Below are 21,681 nucleotides of genomic sequence, written 5' to 3' on the forward strand. Positions count from 1 at the left end.
TGCTCTAGAGCCCACGAGCCACAACTACTGAGCCCATGTGCCACAACTACTGAAGCCCATGCGCCTAGAACCCATGCTCCATAACAAGAGAAGCCACTGCAATGAGAAGCCCGTGCACCAGAACGAAGAGTAGCCCCTGCTGACTGCAACTAGAGAAAGCCTGCGAGCGGCAACGAAGACCCAACATGGCCAAAAAATTAATTAATTAAAAAAAAATTAATGTTGTAGGAAAGAAGGAGGGTATTTAAAAAAAAGAAAAAGAACCTCTATTGCCACATCTGTAAAATGGGAATCATGATACCTACATCTCAGGGTTGTTGTGAAGAGAAAATGTGACAGTGCTTATCAGGTGCTTAGCACAGCACCCCCTGACACACAGTAAGTATTCCACAAAAGGCAGATGCTATTGGTCTTTATTCAGTTTTTAGTGACAGAATATTTTATGTAATTTTTTAAGCAAAATCGTATGATAATTTAAAATTTTTTTCTAAGTTGAAGTCTAGTTGATTTACAATGTTGTGTTAGTTTCAGGTGTACAGCAAAGTGATTCAGTTATACATATATATAATATATGTCTTTATAACATGTATACCTAAAGGTGTCATATAATTTTAAAACATTTGAGCTTTAATAATAGTCTCCATTATCTCCAGAATAAAATTCTAACTTATTATTGGTCGATATCAGATCCTGTCTCACCTTCCCCACCTTTTTCTCTCCTTTCCCCTGCAGTTGCGTTTGTTCCAGCTGCCTATGACAAGCATCCTTCATGACTGCGCCGAATGCCTTCGATCACTGTGCCCATGTCACTTCTGTCTCTAGCCTGTCCTTTCCATTCTCTTCACTGTTTATCAAACTCTACTCATGGATTTAGGCTCGGCTTAGGCTCACCTCTTCCCCCAAACCTTCCCAGATACCCCCCAGGCAAGATGCGTATGTTTGTCCTCTGTGCTCCTGTGTACCTGGGTTGCAGAATATCTCTATCTCATGTGTTACAGAAGGTAAGGTGTGTTTCAGCCTCTCCCACTAAACTGGGAGCTCTATAAAGGTCAAGATCATGTCTTATTAATCTTGGTTTTCTTTAGCTCCTACTACAGTGCCTGACACAATACAAGGACTTAATAAAAGTTTGTTAAATGTAGCATAGGTAGTGGGTTTGATCAAAGAAAGCCATGAATGGAATTTAAAGGCAAATTGAATTTCAACTGAATTGATAGTTGATTGGATTTTAATTTTTTATTTACCATGGGATCTTAAGTACAAATGCATTTTGTGCTATTGTGGAGCATTTTCTAGGCCTTGAAGTACTTACTGCTATTTGCAAATCATTTCCAGGCACATTATTGAGATTTTAAAATGTGTAAGGAATTTCAGTGGACCCTGTATAAACATATATCAGAATATCTCATGGGAGACTACAGAATGTGTTCATTATATGGGTGGGGACACGGAAGCCCAGGAAAGAGAGACAATTGAGTTATTAGGGCCTGAATTTCCTGCCTAAACTTAAATAATATTATGGTTAAAGCTGAAATTTAAAACAGCCTTCATATTGACTCCACATACCACTTGACTAGCCTGGTAAAGTATCTGGGTTGTGCCTAATTGATGAGCACTATCATTATAATTATTTTTCTCTGTTTGCTCAGTGCTGGCTCTCCAGTACCTAGATGGTGCTTGGCACATTGTAGGTCCTCAATCAGTATTTGCCAAATGACCAAATGAATCAGCAATCACATTTGGTATGACCCAATCTGCAGCCACTTGTGGGGGGTTGTTTAGTTCAACCTGACAAATCTTTACAGAGTGCTTTCAGACACTTTGCCACGGAGCTGAGGGTATGAAGATGAATAGCATATGGTTCCTGTCTTCACAATCTCAAAGTCCAGTATGGAAAGCAGACACATAACAGATAAATGCAGTATGCTGAGGTTAGTGATAAGAGAGGCCTATGTACATGGTGCCTGGAAACCCAGAGGAAGGGTGTTCCATCCAGCCCAGGTGCTTCAAGGAAGACTTCCTAGGGGAGGTCATGCCTGAGTTGCCTTGCTGGATGACAAGAGTGAGGCTGAAGAAAGATGGAAGGACATTCCAAACAGAGGAGTTGTCACTAGGAACGATAAAGGTATGACATCTCATTCATGAATTCATCCCATCAGCATTCACTGATGGCATATTATGTTGCAGGTGTCGTTCTAGTTGCTGGATATATGGTGGCAAACAAAACAAAGTCCCTTTCCTGGCAGACCTTGTGTTCTACTGGACACAGGGGCCACAGGCCTTTCAGCATTGCTGGAGGACCCAGTGCAGAGCAGGGAGTGATGGTGGAGGAAGCTGAAGAGGAGGAGGGCAGTTTGTTTTATGTGGAAGAGTTGAGTTGATACCCTACCTACTTCCACAAAGGATCTGAGGCACATAAAAAGCTAAGGATTTGCCAAATCAAACTACCACTGGGCAGGAATCCCAGACCCCGTCCTGAGAAGGAGATTCTTCTGCTTCCCCCTGAGGCTCTTGGTTGCTGCAGGGAGACTGCCAACACTGCTGGAGAAAAGAGGCTGCTTCTGGACCCTGTGTACTCCTAGAAATCCCCTTGGGTTGATTCAGTAATTGGATTTTGACTCAAGGCTGTGAGTGGAGAGCCTGGTACCTAGTGAGAACTTCATAAATGTTTGTTGAATGAAAACATGAGGGTGATGACTTTATCTGTAAAATAAAGGAGTGGCTAATCCCTCTGAGCTTTGACTTCAGCCTAAGAATGAGTGGCATTATGAACATCCTGGAAAGTAAGATGGTTCCTATACCAACAGCCTACTCAATTTAAGTCAAAGGATAAAATGTCACAAGTAAAACCATGTGCCTGGGCTTCCCTGGTGGCGCAGTGGTTAAGAATCTGCCTGCCAATGCAAGGGACACGGGTTCAAGCCCTTGTCCGGGAAGATCCCACATGCCGCGGAGCAACTAAGCCCGTGCAGCACAACTATTAAGCCTGCGCTCTAGAGCCCGCAGGCCACAACTACTGAGCCCACATGCCCTAACTACTGAAGCTTGTGCACCTAGAGCCCGAGCCTCAAAACAGGAGAAGCCACGACAATGAGAAGCCGGCACACTGCAGTGAAGAGTAGCCCCTGCTCACTGCAGCTAGAGAAAGCCTGCACACAGCAACAAGGATGCAACATAGCCAAAAAAAAAAAAAATAAATAAATAAATAAATTTATTTTTTAAAAAGTGCCTTTATTTCCAAGTTCAACCAGCCATTCACCCATCCATGCATCCATCCAAGTTTTACCATCCATGCATCCATCCATCCAACATGGCTAGGCACTGTGCAAGACACTGGAGATATTGAAATGACTTTATGGAATTCATCATTCAGTTCACCACTGTCAAATGACAGTGAGAAAAGTGCTAATTGAAGTAGGTAAACAGGTAGGGTGAGGGGGCCAAGGAAGGCCTTGTCAATGAGCAGACTTTTAAAGGATGAGACTGGAGTTTGCCAAGCTTGAGAGAAGATGGGAAGGGCGTTCAGGTTCTGAGAACAGCAGAAATAAAATCAGGGGGCCCAGAACACTGTATTGACTTCAGGACATGCAGGTAAACTGGTGCGGCTACCAGGTAGGATGTAATGGTTGACAGATTATTGCAGAGGAGGAGGTGGGGGGGATGTGTTTAGAGGTATAGTTTCCCCAAGTATCTGTTGCAAATAAAATTTTAAAATGCTGTAGTATTGAAGAAATATGCCGACATTGACTTGAGTCAGAGGTTTACTCTCCACCAAATGGTTTTTTGTCATTACTATTCTTTTGGGAGCATTTATTTATATTTACTTTGGACCCCAATTCAAAGCAAATCAGAATATGACAAGGGTGTGTGGATGAGATGAGTTATTTGATGAAGAATGCATTTGCTCCCTTTTGTAAGCAGTTTATATTCTGCTGGGCTGCAGACTGCTGTGGTATAGGAGCTATTTCCAATGATTTAAATTTGGCCCCTAACAAACCACATTTTATAATGACGTTTTACCCAGATAGCGTCCATGATATAACTGTAACTTATGTAAAATCTGCACATATGGGTATATTAACTTCATTCATTGATTTCCAGAATCTCAAATCCTCCGAGGATTTTCCCGAATCTCCATGATACCTCAGAAGGCCTCGTTTTGCATCTGATCCTTTTACGGCAATAAAAAAGAATCAGAAATTCATGTTGCTTGTCTCCATTGCACAAAGCAGAGTTCCCTCTCTTGGACAAATTGGTCTTGGGCAAAGTATGTCACATAAATTGCTTCCAGATCATCTTGTGCCTGTGGAATGACTAAGGGCTCGAGACAAGATGCATTTCACAGCATCATATTTGGTCTCTTTTTCTGGTAAACATGGAGGAAAGAGAACAAGGGGCCCAATCTGAGTTCGCGTGGAAGCAAGAAAATTTGGTGTCTAAATGCCACATTTCTTGGGACTTTATAATAATCTATAATAGTGGAGCATCATAACAAATAGTGTACCAATTTCATGATCATAACCTATACTTTCAAGAAACCCATGAAATGTAGAATTCAGAGATCTCCAGCACTAGCCTCTGAGAACGATTCACAAACTCAATTCTCGATTCAAAGCGATTGGCATTTCTGACGTTTATGCATAAATAGATCTCAACCAATCTCATTAAATATTCAATCCATATTCAAAGTTATTAAATATTGAACATGATTTAATAAATACAACCAAGTTAATCAAGACTTCAGTTGGTGGTTGTGGGTTCATAAAAAGCTTGTGAAGGAGTCATTCCACTTGAGTTTTTCCTGATCCTCCATCTCCCTCCCCTGTCTTTAAGTGAGTGCAGGAATTGTATTATACGTGCATGTAGGCATTTTTTGGGCTGCGTTGGTGTATATGTAGGAGTGTTGGGTTGTTATCTCTTAGAAATTTGTGTCCTGGGCAGGGTTGTTGTGTGTGGGCATATCTGAGGATGTGCTGGGTGTACTGTGTTCGTGTGTGTTATGTGAGCAGATGTAGCACTGGTGAGTTGCCTTAGATTCTGCCTGCTCCACAGTTTTTTCTTTGCACCTTGTCAATGCCTAGGACCCAGGGATCCCACAGTCTCCTCTAATTCTTTGGAAGTATCCAAAGATTGCTTTTTCTCATGGTTGTGCAAGGGTAGAGTTGGCCCTTTGCTTGCCTTACCCCAGTCCCAGCCCTGCAGTGAGAGACACTATAGCATCGAGGACAGAGCTTTGAAAAAGCTGGAGTTCAAATTTGGGTTTTTTCACTTTCTAGCTATGTGGCCTTGGGTAAGTTACCTCTTGGACCCTCAGCCCTTTTGGAAAGGGGGATAATAATGCCTGCTGTATAGCATTGTTGGGAGTTTTAAATGAGATCATGTATAGGCCTTATTAATAAATTGTAAATATGTTATTCTTTTTACAAGGCAAGGCCCAATGTGAGGCTTCGTAATAGACATGAAGGTAAATAAGACCCCAAATCTTAGAGTCTGGTGGAAAGATAGACATTTTCTCAAGTGCTCTAATATGTCAGGTGTCACTTGAGGAGTTTAAAAGACCCTGCAAGTTCCAAAAATCTTTCCACCACTCACAGATTCTAGCCATCCCTGGTGTGTGTTGGATGTTCCTCCCTGGGACTTTGAGCTATAGCTCTGCAGGAAGAGGGAGGGGAAAAGGGGGATCCCTCAGCAAGGAAAGGAGAGAGAGGGAAGGAAAACGAAGGGAATTTCCTGCACACTTGAGCAAGGAAAACGTGTGGACTATCATGGTCTGAGCCTGGACATTCTGCCCAGCATCCTAGCCTTCTGACAATCTACTTCTGAGAAGGAGGAGGTCCTCCTACCTTGGTCACCAGAGTTTTGGCCTCCTCACCTCCCATCCCTGTCCAGGCTGAAGTGTGCAGAGGTGGAAATGGAACTGGGTTTCAGATGCCACCCCCCTGGAGAAGATATACTCTGGAGCCCGGTAGAAAGAAGCATTAGAGAGGCTGAGAGGAGAAGGTAGAGGGTGGGAGCAAGGGCTATGAAGTTAATTCTGCTTGGGCTCTACTTACTGTCTGTATGACCCTCAGCCAGGGAATTCTCTCTGAGCCTTGGTTTCCTCCAAGAGATGAGGATGATAGCAGTGCTTACCTCATTATTTTTCCCATTTTGCAGATGAGAACACAGAGGCATAAATGAAGTCACCCGCTCAAGGTCACATAGCTAACAAGTGACAGGGCCAGGATTTGAACTCAAGCAGATGCTTCCAGGGCTCCTGCTCTCAATCATCTCACTCGACTCCTCTGTTTTAATGTCTTCTTGCTCGGTTAGAGTGTAAGCTTTCAGAGAGCAGGGCTTATAGCTTAGAATAGTGGACTTTAGTCTCCAGTTATACCTTCAGATGAGTAGAGCGGTCCTAGATGTTGTCATAATTCCAAAATAAACTTGTTGCAGTGGGGTTGAACATTATACAGCAATAGGATGTGCAAAGCAGTGCTTCCCATAAGCAGGCTCTCAGGGACTGGCAAACGAATGATGGATGGCGGGCTCCAGCGTGACCTGGAGCTGACCCTCAGAGATATTTGCTAAAAGTGTTCCTGGCTCTGTTGGGACATGTGTGCTTGGAGGCCTGCCAGCTGGGTGGAGGAGGTGTAGCTTTATAGATCCGTGTGGCTTTTTAGAGTATGACAGAAAACCAGGCAATCCTCAGCCCCGCGTGGAGGGGGCTAGCAACACTCAGCCACACAACTCACACCTGGCAGCATGGGAGTGTGTGAGAGAGAGACAGGGAAGTGGGTTGCTTCCCATGCATTTGCCTGTTGAGTGGGGGGCAATGGTTATCCTCGAAGAACTGCCCACCTCTCCAAACCTGTTAGAACTGAAGTTTGAGAAGGTGTGAGTTGCAACTCATAATCCAAAAGGGAATGTGAGGATGAAGAAAAGATATTCAAAAACCTATTTTGAGGCTTCCCTGGTGGTGCAGTGGTTGAGAGTCCGCCTGCCGATGCAGGGGACACGGGTTTGTGCCCCGGTCCGGGAGGATCCCACATGCCGCGCAGCGGCTGGGCCCTTGAGCCATGGCCGCTGAGCCTGCGCATCCAGAGCCTGTGCTCCGCAACGGGAGAGGCCACAGCAGTGAGAGGCCCGCGTACCGCAAAAAAACAAAACAAAAAACCAAACCTATCTTGTATTATATTAGTTGCTAATAGTTATCCCGTGCTACTACGTGTAATATTTCCTCACAGGGCTTACAGTAATGTTATCATTCCCATTTTACTGATAGGGAAACTGAAGCTGGAGAGGTTAAGTGGCTGTCCAGTGTCATAATTAGTAAGTGGTGGAGCAGGAATACAAACCGAGAAAGTTAGAACCCATTCTCTTAACCTTTAGCATCTCTGATACCCACAAACTGCATTGCCTGAGAGCTGGAGAAACCCTTAGAGAACATCTACTTCAGCCTCTTCAGAGTCAGGTGGAAAAACGAAAGGCCAGAGAGGGGCAGTGATGGACCAAGGTGACACAGGTGGTTGGTGATAGCCCTAAGATTTGACTGCATGACCCAGAGGGTGAGCACCTCCTTGAATTGTGTGCTCGAGGTGTGTCTCACTGGCTTCAACCTGGTCCCAGTCCTGACCAGACTCTTCTGGTTGTGTGGTGTGAACAACAGAGGCCAAGGCATGGGTTTATTTATTTGATTTGATGTCCCAAGGCAGGTAACTCGGTGTGATATTTGTGTGGGGTTTTGTCAATATCCCAAGGTAGGTTTCTACCCAGGGGCTGGATGGAGGGTCTGCTTCTGGTTGGTACCACGGAAGGGACAGTACTGAAGGGGAACAAACTCTGGCCCCAGCAATTAGGGATGAAACTAGGAGAATCATGATCCTGTCTTGACAAAGCAGAGCTGCAGAACGGGGTCCATGGGAACCGGAACCCTACACCTCTCCTCTGGATCCCACTGGGCTGAAATGGGGAAGTGCCAGGAAAAACTTCTAGGGGTGGGACTTGCCCCATCAGACCCAGAATGAAGTCCATTATCAATGGTTGAACTGACAGGGCTAGGTGCTCAGACACATGTACAGACATGCATTTCCCAAAGCCTCAGACAATGTGTCTGCTTTATTCACAAAATAATTATTCTCCTGAGGTGTGTACAGCACCTTTTCCAAATCTGGGCCTTCGTGCTCTCATTGTAGTTCAAGGAGAAAAGGAGACAAACCAAACAAGCAAAGCACCCTGCTGCTACTCCACCCCTGATAAGCAGTAGTCGGTAAGTCCCTCATTGCTTGGAGGAGTGGGGGTGGGAAGAAGGGGTTCCCTTTGTCACTTCCAAGCCAGGTGCTCCCTTCTGCCTGGCTCAGACCCCCTAAGAACATTGTGGAGTGGCGTAAGGTGCTGTTGGAGGGAGAAGGCTTCCTCCTGGTGGCCCTGGGAGCTTGGGGCTTGGGCCAGGCAGAGAGGCTGGAAGGAGTGGATGGGCCTCTGTCAGCGGAGGAGTCCTTCCCAGGCTGCGAGGAGCAGTGATGGTCTAGGCCTTGCCTCTGGAGTAGACCTCAGCAAGGCAAGTCCCTGCTCTCTTCTCTCAGGGCCTCAGTTTCCTTATCTTACCCGGCTTGGCTCAGCTGGCCTAGAGGCCTGATAGTCTGAGTTCCGGGCCTTCTTGCCCGCCCCCTGCCCAGCTGTTTCTCAAGCCCTCGTCTCCAGCCCTGGCTCGTCCTTTTCTCTCCTTCCTCAGCCTGTTACCAGCACGGCCCGGGGCTCACCCGGCCCTCCTGAACCCCGGGGGGATCCCCCGACCTGAGCTGGGAGACGGAGGCGGAACGCAGGCCACTCTGACCCACCCGAGGGAGAGGGGGAGTAGGGATGAGAGAGGAGGGCAGACACAGGAGAAGGTTAAAAGGAGGAGAAAATAGCAAAAAGAGATAGAGAGGGGCAAGAGAGAGAAAGGAGGAAACGGCGAGAGACGAAGGAAAGAACGTAAAGTTGGGGGGTGGTGGTGGAGGGAGGTGAGAAGAGAGACTGGGAAAGGTTCAGAGAAAAAGGAAACCAAAGGAAGGCTGGAGGGAGACACGGAAAGAGGAAAAAGAACAAGGGAGCGAGAGCGAGAAAGCAGGGTCTGAAAGGACAGAAGAGGGAGAAGGAGAAAAAAAAAAAGAGGCGGTGGGTTGGGGGAGAGAACAGAGGGAGGGAGCCACGAGCAGGGAGGAGGGAGGCTGGGAGGGAAGGAGAGAGGGAGGGGCCGAGGGGCGAAGCGGGTTGGGGCTGGCTCGGCGGCGGCGACGGCGGCAGCATCCGAGGCTGCAGCCGCGCGCCGGCTCGCTCACTCTCTCGCGGCGCCCGCCGCCCGCCGCCCGGCTCTGGGCTGCCCGCTCGCTGCTCCGGCTCCTGGTCGGGCGCTCCGGCGCGGCTCAGGCTCCGGAGGACAGGACCGCGACTGACCGACTGAGACCCGGGCGGGCCGCGAAGCAGGTAGGTGGCTGGGCGGGGACGGCAAGGATGCGGAGCCTTGGAGCGCTGTGGGCACAGGGGGACGGGGTTTGGGGGTTTTGATCCCGGGGAAGGGTCTTTGCATCCCCGCGACTAACTTTACACCAGCCCCGTGGATTCCCGCTGCCCTGCCGGGGTCCGGGCTGCGGAAGCCGAGTTTGGCGCGGGAGGAGGTGAGCGCCGGTAGAACGCCAGGAGTCCGGGCAGGATGTGGAGCGCCCCGGCGTGGGCAGGCGCGGACTCCCTGGCCTCAGTCCGGACGCATCGCCCGCGGCGAGGGAAAACCCGAGCGCAGCGCGGCGCGGTTGTCCCAGGGAGGGCGCCCGCCCTCCTCTGAGTCTGGGGACTCCCGTCCCCGAGCCGCCCCGAGACGCCCGGGAGAGCCGGGGTCCGGGAGTAGAGCCTGCGAGGCGCGGCCAGGTCCCCCGAGGTGGCCAGCGGTGCGCCTAGCTGCCACTGAGTCCCGGGCGGTACCATGTGCACTTTTGCTTTTTGGAGGCGCGAAACGGAACGTATACCCTTTTCCTGTCTTTCTCATCCAGTCGTCCCGACTCTAAGGGGGAAGTCCGAGTCGACTCCCCGGACGTCCCTCCTGCCCTCGGCGGCGACCCCAGCTCTCGAAGTTAAGAGAAGCTAGTCACTCCCAGTGCGCGTCTGGAGCGCGGTTCCGAAGTTCCCAAGTTCTCGCCTAGCCCTGGGCGGTGGTGTTGGAGGTGGGGCGGGTGGTGGTTGTGGTCCCTTGGAGCAGCAGAACGCAGCCGCCTTCCTTCTGCGCTTGGTTTATTTTCCTTATTTGTTTGAAAAAATACGCAAAATCGTTCCTCGCGGGAGTCAAGGTCTGTGAGTGGGACGGAGCCGTCACCCGACCGGAACCTGGGTGGCTCCGCTTCAGAATCTCCCGCTCCGTACCGTCCTCCTCCCCACCCCCCGGAGACGCAAAGAGCAAGGCCTCCAGGAGGTTGGAGGAGGCCTTTAGGTGGTTTGGGCTCCGGGCCATCTCTGCTCGCTCAGGCCATGGGACTCGTGCGCGAGCATCAGCGCCCCTTCCACGCTCTGCCGGGAAAGTAGGGGTGTCGGCAAGCGAAGGCTGGCCGGGGCTTTCGGAGTCTGCCGGGGGCACGTGTCCTCTCGTTCCCGGAGTCCGGGAGTCCGGTGCGGCTTCCGCGGAGGTCGCGGGACCCTGGCTTCGCAGCCCTCTTTGCTGGAGTGCTGTTGGAGAGGTTCTTTTGAAGGGTTTAGAGCAGGTTTAGTGGGACCGAGAGCTGGGGGCTTTGCGGAGAGGGTCCCTCGGCCCTTGTCCCCTGACAGTTGGGCGGGGTCCCCGCAGGGCGTCGAATCGACCGTCTACAGACACTCCATCTTCAGCTCCTTTGGCGGGTTTTTCCCTGGTTGCACATCACGCATCAGCTCTCTCCTTAGATCATATGCTGTTTAAGCTGCTAGGAATTCCAGGTCCGAGACTGCAGTCTCCACCTCTTCCTCCCAACTCACAGATCAGCAAACGGAGGCACAGAGAAGTGAAAGGATTCGCTTAGAGCTAGTTAAGGGTGTGAGGGAATGTAAACCAAGTCTCCTGACTCCTAGTTCAGGGCTTTTTTTCTAGTACTCTGTGCTGTCCTTACCACTTTCTCAGCACAGGGCAAGTGTTCCCAGCCAGGCCACTGTAAGGCCTTTGGAGGCTGCAGGATTGGGTGTGTGTGAGGTTAGAGGTAGAGGACTGGTCTCTTGTCAGGTGCTGTACTGTGATCATCCCCCAGGACAAATCACTTAGGTGACAGTTAGTTGCATATCTATCCTGCCCCTGCACTGAAGTCTGGGGGTAAAGGAAACCCTTAAGACTCGGCCCAGCCCCATAAAGTACAGCCCCATAAAGTACAGGGAAAGAGCAACCACTGTTTTGTAGTCAAGGAAGGCTTCCCAGGTGAAATCACTGTTTGGAGCGGGCAGGATTAGGGATAGTACCTGGAGAAGGGATGATTTGGAATTGAGTCTTGGGTAGATTTCTAATTGAGGGAGAAGGATCATGGGGCACGAGGCTTGAGTCCTAAGAGGGTAGAAAAGCTCTCTTTAAGTGTCTGGTCAAAAAACAGTAGAGTCAGCACCAATGAGAATTTGGCCTTTGAGTGAGAAGCATGAGGGCAGCTAGAAGACCCAGCTGCTTAGAACTCAAGCTCAGAAGCTGTGGTCAGTGCCTGATCACCCTTCAGCTCGGGCCCCTCCCTGCACAAGGATCCTAATATCAAAAAACAAAACAACAAAACAAAACCAAAAACAAACAAACAAACAAAAACCCAAACAGAAAAACCAACCCTGGGCTGGAGGTCTTCTAGTTCCTAATTCAGGGTGAGAAATTGGCTGGGAAGTTAGCACTCTATGAGCCAAGCGTTGTGGCTCCAGCTGGGAAATATTCAGGCTCTTGCTTCTTTTCCCTTTCCTCCTTCTTCCCTGGGGTTTCAAATAGTTTCTTTGCCCCTTTCCAAACATAACTTTTAGATGCTTGAAGGTTTTGGGCCTACAATTGGACTTAGTATGGTCAGGGCATTTAACGTGCTAGGAATATTTAGTCAGCAAACAGTTCTTGAGCTCCTACTTTGTGCCAGGCACTGGCCTAGGCCTTGGGAGACAGCCATGAGCCAGTCAGTCGGAGTCCCATACCTCATGATGCTGACATTCTAGGCGTCATCCTCCACAGGCTTAAAGTCTAGTTGTAGAGTGGAGGCAAACGCACAAAAGTTGTCTGAAGAAGTGCTGAAATGGGACAATGTAAAAAAAAATAGTCCTGAGCCTCCCCTCTAGTGGTTCAAGGCTCTGAGGTGAAAAGGCTTGAAGCTACTGGCTATGAGATTTGGAGATTCTGTGGGCTTCCATGACCCCGGCTCCTGGTTGCCAAGGGTAACCCAGAGGCAGCTGCCATGATGACCTTAGATATGGCATTGGAGGACTGCTCTGCAGAGCTTCTGCCAGTCAGAGTATTGTGGGAGGGAGCTGGTGAGTATTGGCAACTGTGATCTTGCTATCCATAGAGACTGGTGCCAGGTAACCATGCACCTGTTAAATTCCAGCATCCACAGCTTCTTGGTGAATGCTGTAGCCCCATTGTATACAGATGGGTAAATGGAGCCCTGACTCTGCAGGTTGAGACAGCTACTCAGAAAGGAGCCCAGGCCCTGTAGAGTCCAGGTATCCCTGATCCCTGATTCAATTTAAAATAATGCTCTTTCCTTCCTGTTTTGTAGACCAGTGCGTCTCAGACTTCAATGCGGAAGGCTTGTTTAAACACAGATTGCTGTGCTCCACCCCCAGAATTTTTGACTCAAAGGGTCCGGAGTGGGCCCAGTCATTTGAATTTTTAAGAAGTTCCCAGGTGATGCTAATGCTCTTGGCCCCGGACCCGCAATGAGAGAACCACTGTGTTAGAACAAGGGAAAGTGAGTGATTTTCTTGAGATTATGCAATGAGGGAGCCTGCAACAAAGGCTGTGATTCAGCTCTAGGAACTCCCAGAATTTGCCTATGCATGATCCCCTCTCCCTTACCTCCCAGGAGGCCATAGAATTAAAAGAATATTTTATCTTCATCAGTACACATACAGAGAGAATATATTGCAATATAATTAGGGAATAAATAGGTGTCATGTGTTGGATGTAGACTCCATGCCCTGTGGCTCCGCGGGGGTTTATTATAGCACTGTTATAATTGTAAAGGTGTCATCCACTCCAAGAGCCCCTCATGAAACTTTCATGGCCCAGGTGGTCATTGTCCTGAAAGGCATGTCTTCTTCATTTAAAAGAAAGAAAGAGAGATTGCTTCTCTGGCTAATGGGGCTATCTGTGTTTCATTTGACAGCAACTATGTAATGTGTTTTTAAGGGACAGAGAAAAAAATTGAACAGTGTGAACAGAGAGGGACTGGAGGAAGTCCACCTCACAGGTATACAGACCTGTTTGTGGAACATTTCAAAATGTTTTGAAACTGTCTGTCTGTTTCACCTGTGTTTCTGATGTGAAGCTGTATCTCAGCAGGAGGAAAGGAGAGTTTGTGTCTCACCTTAGCTGGTTGGGTAAATGTAAAAACACATTTTATCCCCAATGTGTTAATTAGACCCAAAAGAAAAGAACCATAAAAGAGTTGTTCTACTAAATGCTGGTATTTTTCATCTGGATTCTATTTATTATTTTACTGTCGAGAAGGAGCAAAAAAATCCATGTTTTTATAGCAAATAAAGCTGGCTGCAGTAATTATGCAGGCTCAACATATTTGTTCTGGAGCAGGAAGTTGGAATTCAGCCTGACTCTCAAACATTTGGGTGAGATCTAATTGAGAAAGACATTTCAAAGAACAAATATTTAGGAATGTGGAGTTTCGCTGATGGTTTCTCTTGGCTAAGCACGAGTCCTTGCTTTTAGCTTGATCTTTAGAGGTGGTGCCTGGTGATGGGGAAGGACCTGGTCGGTAATATTGAGACCACAGTCCAAACGTGAGGCTGAAATTTAGAGATAATCAGTGAGTCTGAGTAAAGGGAAGAAAGATGCCTTCAGGGAATATATCCTTTGTAACTGATGAGCAAAGGAAGAATCAATGTATCAGAGATAGATTGAATACTTATTGAATGTCTAATCTTGGGAAAGGAACAATGAGGGCAGGGAGCAGGACTTTTACTTGTTGTGTATCTCTCATAATGCTTGGCTCAGTACCTGTAGTGACAAGAGCCCTTGATTGGAGTGGGTATCAGTCAGGGCTGCAAGTAGCAAAAAACCTGAACACAACTGGCTGAAACAATAAGGAACTCCCAGTACAACAGGTGTGGGCTGTCTGCCCCAAGCTTAGTTCTTTCAGTGGTTCAGCAGCATCATCAAAGGTCCAGATTCTTTTCATCTTTTCTCGGTCTCAAGGCCACAAGACGGCTGTAACAGATCCATGTATTACACCTTTACAATGTGCAGAGGCAGAAAAGGCAGGAGGGGAACCTTTACCAGAAGGCTCAGCAGGCTTTCCCTCGTGTCCAATTGGCTGGAATTGTGAGTCACATGTCCATGCATAAGCCAGCCACAGGCAAAGGAAGGAGACCATCATAATTGGTCTAGAATAATCTTGATTTGTGTGTTGAGCCTCAGAGAGGAAAATAATTAGGAGGCTTTTGGAAAGAAGAAAGGAGCAATCAACAATATCTGCTCTAGAGTTTGACCTGGGTTTGAATTTTCTGTACTCCTTTTTAGCCCTGTGACCCTAAGCAAAGTATTTCACTTCTTTGTGCCTCAGTTTACTCATCTGGGCAATAGGGATTTATTGGGCAGATAAATCTGAATTAACTCAATAATTGCACTTGATTAGTATGGAAGAAGTACATTATTTGAAGATTTGATCTCTGACATCAAAGGATTACAATCTAGTGCAGGAGACATGTGAGGACTAGAACATGTAGACTATCAGATAATCAGAGAACACACCCAGAGAGTAAACAAATAATTATGACTTGCAGACCAACCATGGTAGGAGGAGCATGACATCAGTAGGAGCCACAGTAGTTAGGGAAGACTTCCTGGAGGAGGTTGTTCATAGTGCATACGGGAACTCCAGCATCTTAGTATGGATGGGTTATGAGCTCCTTCTGCCCAGCTTGCTGCCTCTTGCTTTTCTTTTCTCAGTGGTAAAATGGGACTGTTAGGCCAAGATGAGATCCTATATCTTATCCTATATCTTGCTGATGATATGATATGATGATGATGATGATGTTTGGCTGCCATTATAAAGTCTATATGCCTAGAATGAAATCTAATGTCTTCCCACTTCTCAAGCCATCTGCCCTTCTGGATTCTTCATTCTTGTTGTTGGCAACACCATCTTCCCAGATGCTTGGGCTCAAAACCTTAGCAACACTTTTGCCTCCTTCCTCTATTTCCTGTATTCAAGCACCGACTTTCTTTTGTTTTCATTATGTTTCTTGAATATAAGTCCTCCTTTCTGGCATGAGACTTCCCCTTTGTACAGGTTCTTTCCACCTCGTGCTGGGTGATGGCACTGGCCTCCTGCTCTGACCTCGCAGCCCCAAGGCATAGCGCCTGGGGGTCATAGGGACGTACATCTCCTACAGGAGCAGTCTACGGGGCTCTGCAAATAGGATCGTCTGTAATTCTAGTGCAGAGGCGGCCATGAGCCTAGAATCTGTGCTGTAGACACATTATGTTGCCTGAGGTGCCATTTCCCAGCCTCTATCTCCCTCCTTCAAGTCATCCTAAAATGTCATTTTTCCCCACAGTATTCACTGGATGAAGCCCAAACTCCTCACATTGACCCTCATAAGTCTCCACAATCTGCCTGCATCCTTTCTCCCCATCTTTACCTGTCAGGACTCACCACCACGTTTGACTCGGCTTCAAGTTCTGCCTTTCTCTGTGTTTAAGCCAAACCATCCTTTCCTTCAAGGCCATTGTTAGAGCCACATCCTCATTTGACCTTCCCTGACCACCAGAGCCCACAGCCATCTCGAAGCATCAATCTTTCCTTCCCCTGAACTTCTGTAGCAATTATTGCCTATACCACAAATTCGGTACTTCATAATACACTCTAGGGTCATTGTTCAGCATTTTGTTGAAATGTTCCTCGTCTTCCCAATTGGATGTAAGGCCGTCGAGGTCTGAGATGGGGTGGGAGTGGATCCTTCTTTGTATCCAGTTGTGACATGCAAGCACAGGTTACTTCAGTGAATTTTTTTTTTTTTTTTTTTTTTGCGGTACGCGGGCATCTCACTGTTGTGGCCTCTCCCGTTGCGGAGCACAGGCTCCGGACGCGCAGGCTCAGTGGCCATGGCTCACGGGCCCAGCCGCTCCGCGGCATGTGGGATCTTCCCGGACCAGGGCACGAACCCGTGTCCCCTGCATCGGCAGGCGGACTCTCAACCACTGCACCACCAGGGAAGCCCCAGTGAATATTTATTGAATTAATAAATCACAGGAATAAGGGAAATAAGATTATTTACTTGAAAAGTCAGTTAATCTTCACCCTTTTTACCTTAACCTCACTTTGGAGACGGGACTCAATTTGATGAATGCCTGCCTACTATATGCCGGGCACTAGTTTAGGTGATTTTGGGGAGTTGTTTTAACTCAGCCTTGTAACCACCCTGTGAGGTTGGGATTATGGTCATCATTTTACAGATGAGGAAGTGGAGGCTGGGAGAGGTTAAGTGGCTTCTTCCTGACATTCTCCTGACCTATGGGTGCCCTGTTCTCCCAGTCTCTTTTCCCCATTTGCTGTGTCCCACAGCCTCCTTCTGTCTCTTGTCTCTGATAAGACTCAGGGCCTCTCTTGCATGTTGGGGGACTTTTTAAACTCTGATGTTTACAGCAACTCTTTCCTGAAGACCTTCCACCCCCAGTTAGGTTGTGGCTCATTTTGACCCCTCACCTTTTTACCTTGACTATCTTTCCTGCCACCCTTAAGCCTGGGCCAGAGATTCCTTTGACAGCATAAAACATTCTGCTAGTGGGATCAAGCTGGATCTGAGCCAGGTTTTCTGAACTCCTCTGCCCTCCCTTTACCGCCACTTGACCCTTTGTATCCATCCACCCTCGCCTGCAACCACTCCTGTTCTGTGTCTCTGGTGTCTTACCTGTGGAAGGAAGACACTGCTGACCTGTCAACAGGAAGGAGGTCTCTGCTACCTCCAGGAGCTTTGACTGGCATTCTGCCATCCTTTATAGCATTCTTCTTTCGTCTCATTCATTCATTCATTCTGTAAATACTGATCATTGATCACATACTCAGTATAGCAGGGAACAAAACAAAGCCCTTGCCTTCATGGAGCTTGCATTGAAGTGGGGGAGACAGGTGGTAAAAAATGAACACATTATATACTTTATGCTTGTTGCAATGAAGAAAACTAGCAAGGTGAAAGGGTATGTATGGTGATGGGCTGCAGTGTGGTCAGGGAAAGCCTCTCTGATGGTGACATTTGAGCAGAGACTGAGAGGAGGGATGCCATGTGGGTCTCTGGGAGTAGGGACACCAGGCAGAGGGGATAGTAAGTGCAAAGGCCCTGAGGTGAGAACTCCCCTGGTAAGTCCAAGGATAAGCAGGAAGGTGACAGTGGAGAGAAGGAGTGGAGCTTGGTAGGAGGTGAGGGCTGCCCATCTCCAGCTTTCTCACTGCCTCAGGAACGCTGTTGCCTTCTCACAGCTTTTGCCACTGGCTGAAATGATCACTTCCCTCCACTCAACCAGGTCCCACTCAGCCTTCACAGCTCAGCTCTGGCCCCCCACCTTCTAGGGGGCTTCCATCTCTGCCATCTCTCATTGATCTACCTCTCCCCTGAGTTCCTACAACTCCCGTCTCTCCACTACACAACAGAGCTGTTGATTATCTGCTGGCTGGTTCATCTTCACCTGGGCTCTGTCTGTGTAGGTCTCACCTCCCTAACAAACCAGCTCCTTGAAACTGGTTTATTCCTTCTCCCCAGGAGCCAGCACTGAGCAGGGCTCAGTGTCTACCTGTTGGTGATGCTGGTGTCAGAAGTGGGAAAGGGGCAGGCTCTGCAAAGATCTGTGGGTGGAATCTTCTTCATACTATGTTCATTATCCCTTCACAATAGACAGGAAATCTTTTATTCTGGACATCCTTGGAGCACTTTGAGCTGGGAGCCTCTGGAAGCCTCTGCCTGGAGCTGGGAGAGGAATCCACTTTTCCGCAGGACTTGGATGAAATTTTGGCTCTGAGGTGTGGTGGGGAGAGGAGCTGGGGTGCAGAGAAAGCCACTTGTTTATTAGCCTTTATTGTTCAGTCAAAGTAGAATAAGATGTTTCAGGAGCAAAGGAGGAAGGAATTTACCCAAGAGTCCAGAGACTTCCCTGACATCCAAGGTAGGGATCCTGAGTGTGGAGATTGACCTATGAGTGACCTTGGGCAAATCACCTAACCGTCACCTATTGCAGTTTCTTCTCAGGCAAACCTCCCTTCTGCCCATCCACTGTAGAAGAAAATGAACAATTAGCCTGATTTTTAGGCTGGTCTCTGCATTAATCTTTAGGTCAATGGTTTTAAAACTTGAGAAATGTACAGATGGTTCCATTTTAAAGGGAGAGGGACTTCCCTGGTGGCGCAGTGGTTAAGAATCTGCCTGCCAAGGCAGGGGACACGGTTTGAGCCCTGGTCTAGGAAGATCCCACATGCCGCGGAGCAACTAAGCCCGTGCGCCACAACTACTGAAGCTCACGTGCCTAGAGCCTGTGCTCCACAACAAGAGAAGTCACTGCAATGAGAAGCCCACGCACCACAATGAAGAGTAGCCCCTGCGCACTGTAACTAGAGAAAGCCCGCGTGCAGCAATGAAGACCCAGTGCAGCCAAAAATAAATTAAAAAAAAATAAAGGGGGAAAATACTTCCCACAGACCTCCAATATTGTCTTAAATTATTAATATAATATATATATTATATATATAAACACAAAACTAGACATAAACAACTTATGCTTATAGCTCATACATAGTCTTAGCGCCCAAACAAGTTTATAAATTAAAATGCAAACTACAAAGCCAATAACATTCAGATTAACAATATTAATTTAACGTGATAGATGCTCTTGTGCTAAGACTACATCAGCCCTTGCTACATGATCATGGTTTTGGTTGCTTCCTCCACCACACGCCCTGTGGTGACTCAACTCTCCCCCTGCTTTTCTTAGCTTGAACAACTGTGAAGCTTTTGTTCCTACAATGTGCTGAAGGGTCATCTGGCCAGCCCTTGGCACAAAAGCATTTGTGTGTCAGGCAGCCACTTTTTTCTCGTTAGCCCACAACAATTAAAGGAGCTCTCTTTAATTCTGGTGCAACAACAGACGCTGTTGCAAAGCTGCCTTGCAACTGAGTGTGACTACTTGATCACTGAAATGAAAGCACAACACCAGTACTTCAGTGCCTAAGGAACCCCTGCTTGAGAACAAATGTGGAGTGCTCTGAAAGAGCGCCCCCAGAGGTCTGAAAGAGTTAATGCTAGAACTGTGGATGATTGTTCTGCAATCCTAATAATAGAAACCACATTTTGGACCTTTGCATGCACCACTATCTCAAGAGGTAGGTAGAATAGTATTAGCCTTATCGTACAGACGAGAAGGTTGAGGCTCAGAGAAATTGAGCAGTCAAGGTCCCACTGGACATTGGCAGTGTCTGGATTCCACGCAGGTGTGCATGACTCAGAGACCCCGAATTTGCTACTAGGCTTCACTGCCTCCTTCCCTATGAACCCTCACCAGGTTTCAGGGCTCTTTGATCAGAGTACAAGGACTCTGGAGTAATTTGGGAACCTCTAGATTCTCCCAGTGGACTCACTGCTTTCTGGTGGAGTAGTTAGGGTGTTATTTGATGCAGGAAAGAGAAGTGAAGCTAGTAAAGAGCAGGATAATGGTTCTCAGATCCTCGGGTGGCTTTGGATGGCAGTGGCAGGGGATGGAGGCTTCCCTGAAGGTGCGTGGGAGGAGTGGATGCCAGTTACGCTAGCAGAGAAGATACCTTAACAACGGCTACCTTGGTTAAGGCTGCACACTTTAACAAGCACTTTTTTGGTGCATTTATTTTCAAGTTTGTCCTTTTTAAATTATTTTATTTTATTTTATTTTATATTTTTATTTTTTTTTGCGGTACGTGGGCCTCTGACTGTCGTGGCCTCCCCCGTTGCGGAGCACAGGCTCCGGACGCGCAGGCTCAGCGGCCATGGCTCACGGGCCCAGGCGCTCCGCGGCATATGGGACCTTCCCGGACCTGGGCATGAACCTGTGTCCCCTGCATCGGCAGGCGGACTCTCAACCACTGCGCCACCAGGGAAGCCCTGTCCTTTTAAAAAAATTTTATTTTTATTGTGATAAAATACACATAACATAAAATTTGCCATCTTAACCATTTTGAAGTGTACAGTTCACTAGTATTAAATACTTCATAATATTATGCAGCCATCACCACCATCCCTCTCCATAACTTTCTAGTGTGTATTTTACAACTTTGCAAAGCAGGTCATTATCCTCAGAAACAAGGGCTCAAGTGGCTTGCCCAAAGTCACACCCCAAACCTGTGCCTGCCTGCCTCTCAACCATGACCTTGAGTGATAGTGGTGGGCTTGGTTTCCCAAAGGCTTCTGTGGGACCATGTGAGGTGGCCAGGCTTTCTGAGGTAGGGGCTGAATGGGATGACCTTGGAAAGGCTGTCCTGGAATTGATGCTGCCGGTCAGGGTCGGCGTGACTCATTCCTGGGTATCTGGAACCCACCTTTCCTCAGATAGAAAATTATTTAAAACCTACTCCTGCCCTTGGAAGCTGCCCTCCCCCTGCCTGACTTGACTGGTTTATCATCCAAGTTTAAAATAACTACAGTAAATAATAACACCCCAAAACTTTTTTATCCTGTTGTGGATGAGCAACAATCTACATATGCAAATAAATGGCATGCCTGTCCCCATGAATATTAATTTGGAAAGAGCTGAAGGTCCTAAAATACACTCGAAACCCTCAATGTAGCATTTTGCAACTCTTCCAACTTGCTCCGAAATCATGGCCTTATTATATCTCAGGGTTCCCCTGCTCCAAGCTGACCTCCCTTTTGAACCTCTGAGGCTACCAGGGGGACATAGAATATCTCAGGTAGGCAGGCCAGAGGCCTGGGGGTGATGGCCGAATCCTAACCCCTGGGGCTGTGGTTGGCCTTGTCCTTCCCTGGCAGGGCCCAGGCGTGGGCTCCTCTCAGATCCCAGCGTTAGCAGTGAGTCCCCAAGGTCAGGGGACTGTTCTGGGGAACATCGCAGGGCAACTGCCAGCCTCAGGCTCTTGTGCTATCAGGGAGATGGAAGGTGGGGGAGGGAGGGGCCTTGAGAATCAGCCCGTCTTATCTCTCAAATGAGGCAAATAAAGAAACTGAGACCCTGGGATGGTGGGTGACTTGCCCAAAGTGATGTGGTGACTTAATGGCAGGGAGTGACAAATATTACTCATTCTTTGCCCTGAAAAGCACATTTCCTTTTTAGTGTGTGTGTGTGTGTGTGTGTGTGTGTGTGTGTAGGAAGTGGTGGGCAGAGTGGCATTTAAAGTTTGTATACTTTTGGGGAAAGCGTCATTCTTCTAGTGTGAACATTCACCCAGAGACAGGCAGAGACTGAAAATCCAGTCTTGTATCCCATTTGGGTTGAAAGAAATGGTTGCCTTCCTCCCCCAGGAGATTTCCAAATTAGATTATACTAAG

The 21,681-nt window shown here is 47.8% G+C and overlaps 1 protein-coding gene across 1 annotated transcript in view; it reads left to right on the plus strand.

Annotated features, from left to right (window-relative positions):
* The first annotated feature begins 9,404 nt into the window (after positions 1-9,404).
* Positions 9,405-21,681, plus strand: part of MEGF11 (multiple EGF like domains 11) — a 385,575-nt gene continuing 373,298 nt past the window's right edge. Inside the window, exon 1 of the mRNA XM_060095218.1 lies at positions 9,405-9,447. The gene's annotated coding sequence lies outside the window, so the exon portion shown is untranslated. The remainder of the gene's footprint in view (positions 9,448-21,681) is intronic.

This window comes from Mesoplodon densirostris, chromosome 4 (genome assembly GCF_025265405.1).
Source record: "Mesoplodon densirostris isolate mMesDen1 chromosome 4, mMesDen1 primary haplotype, whole genome shotgun sequence".
Taxonomy (NCBI): Eukaryota; Metazoa; Chordata; class Mammalia; order Artiodactyla; family Ziphiidae; genus Mesoplodon; species Mesoplodon densirostris.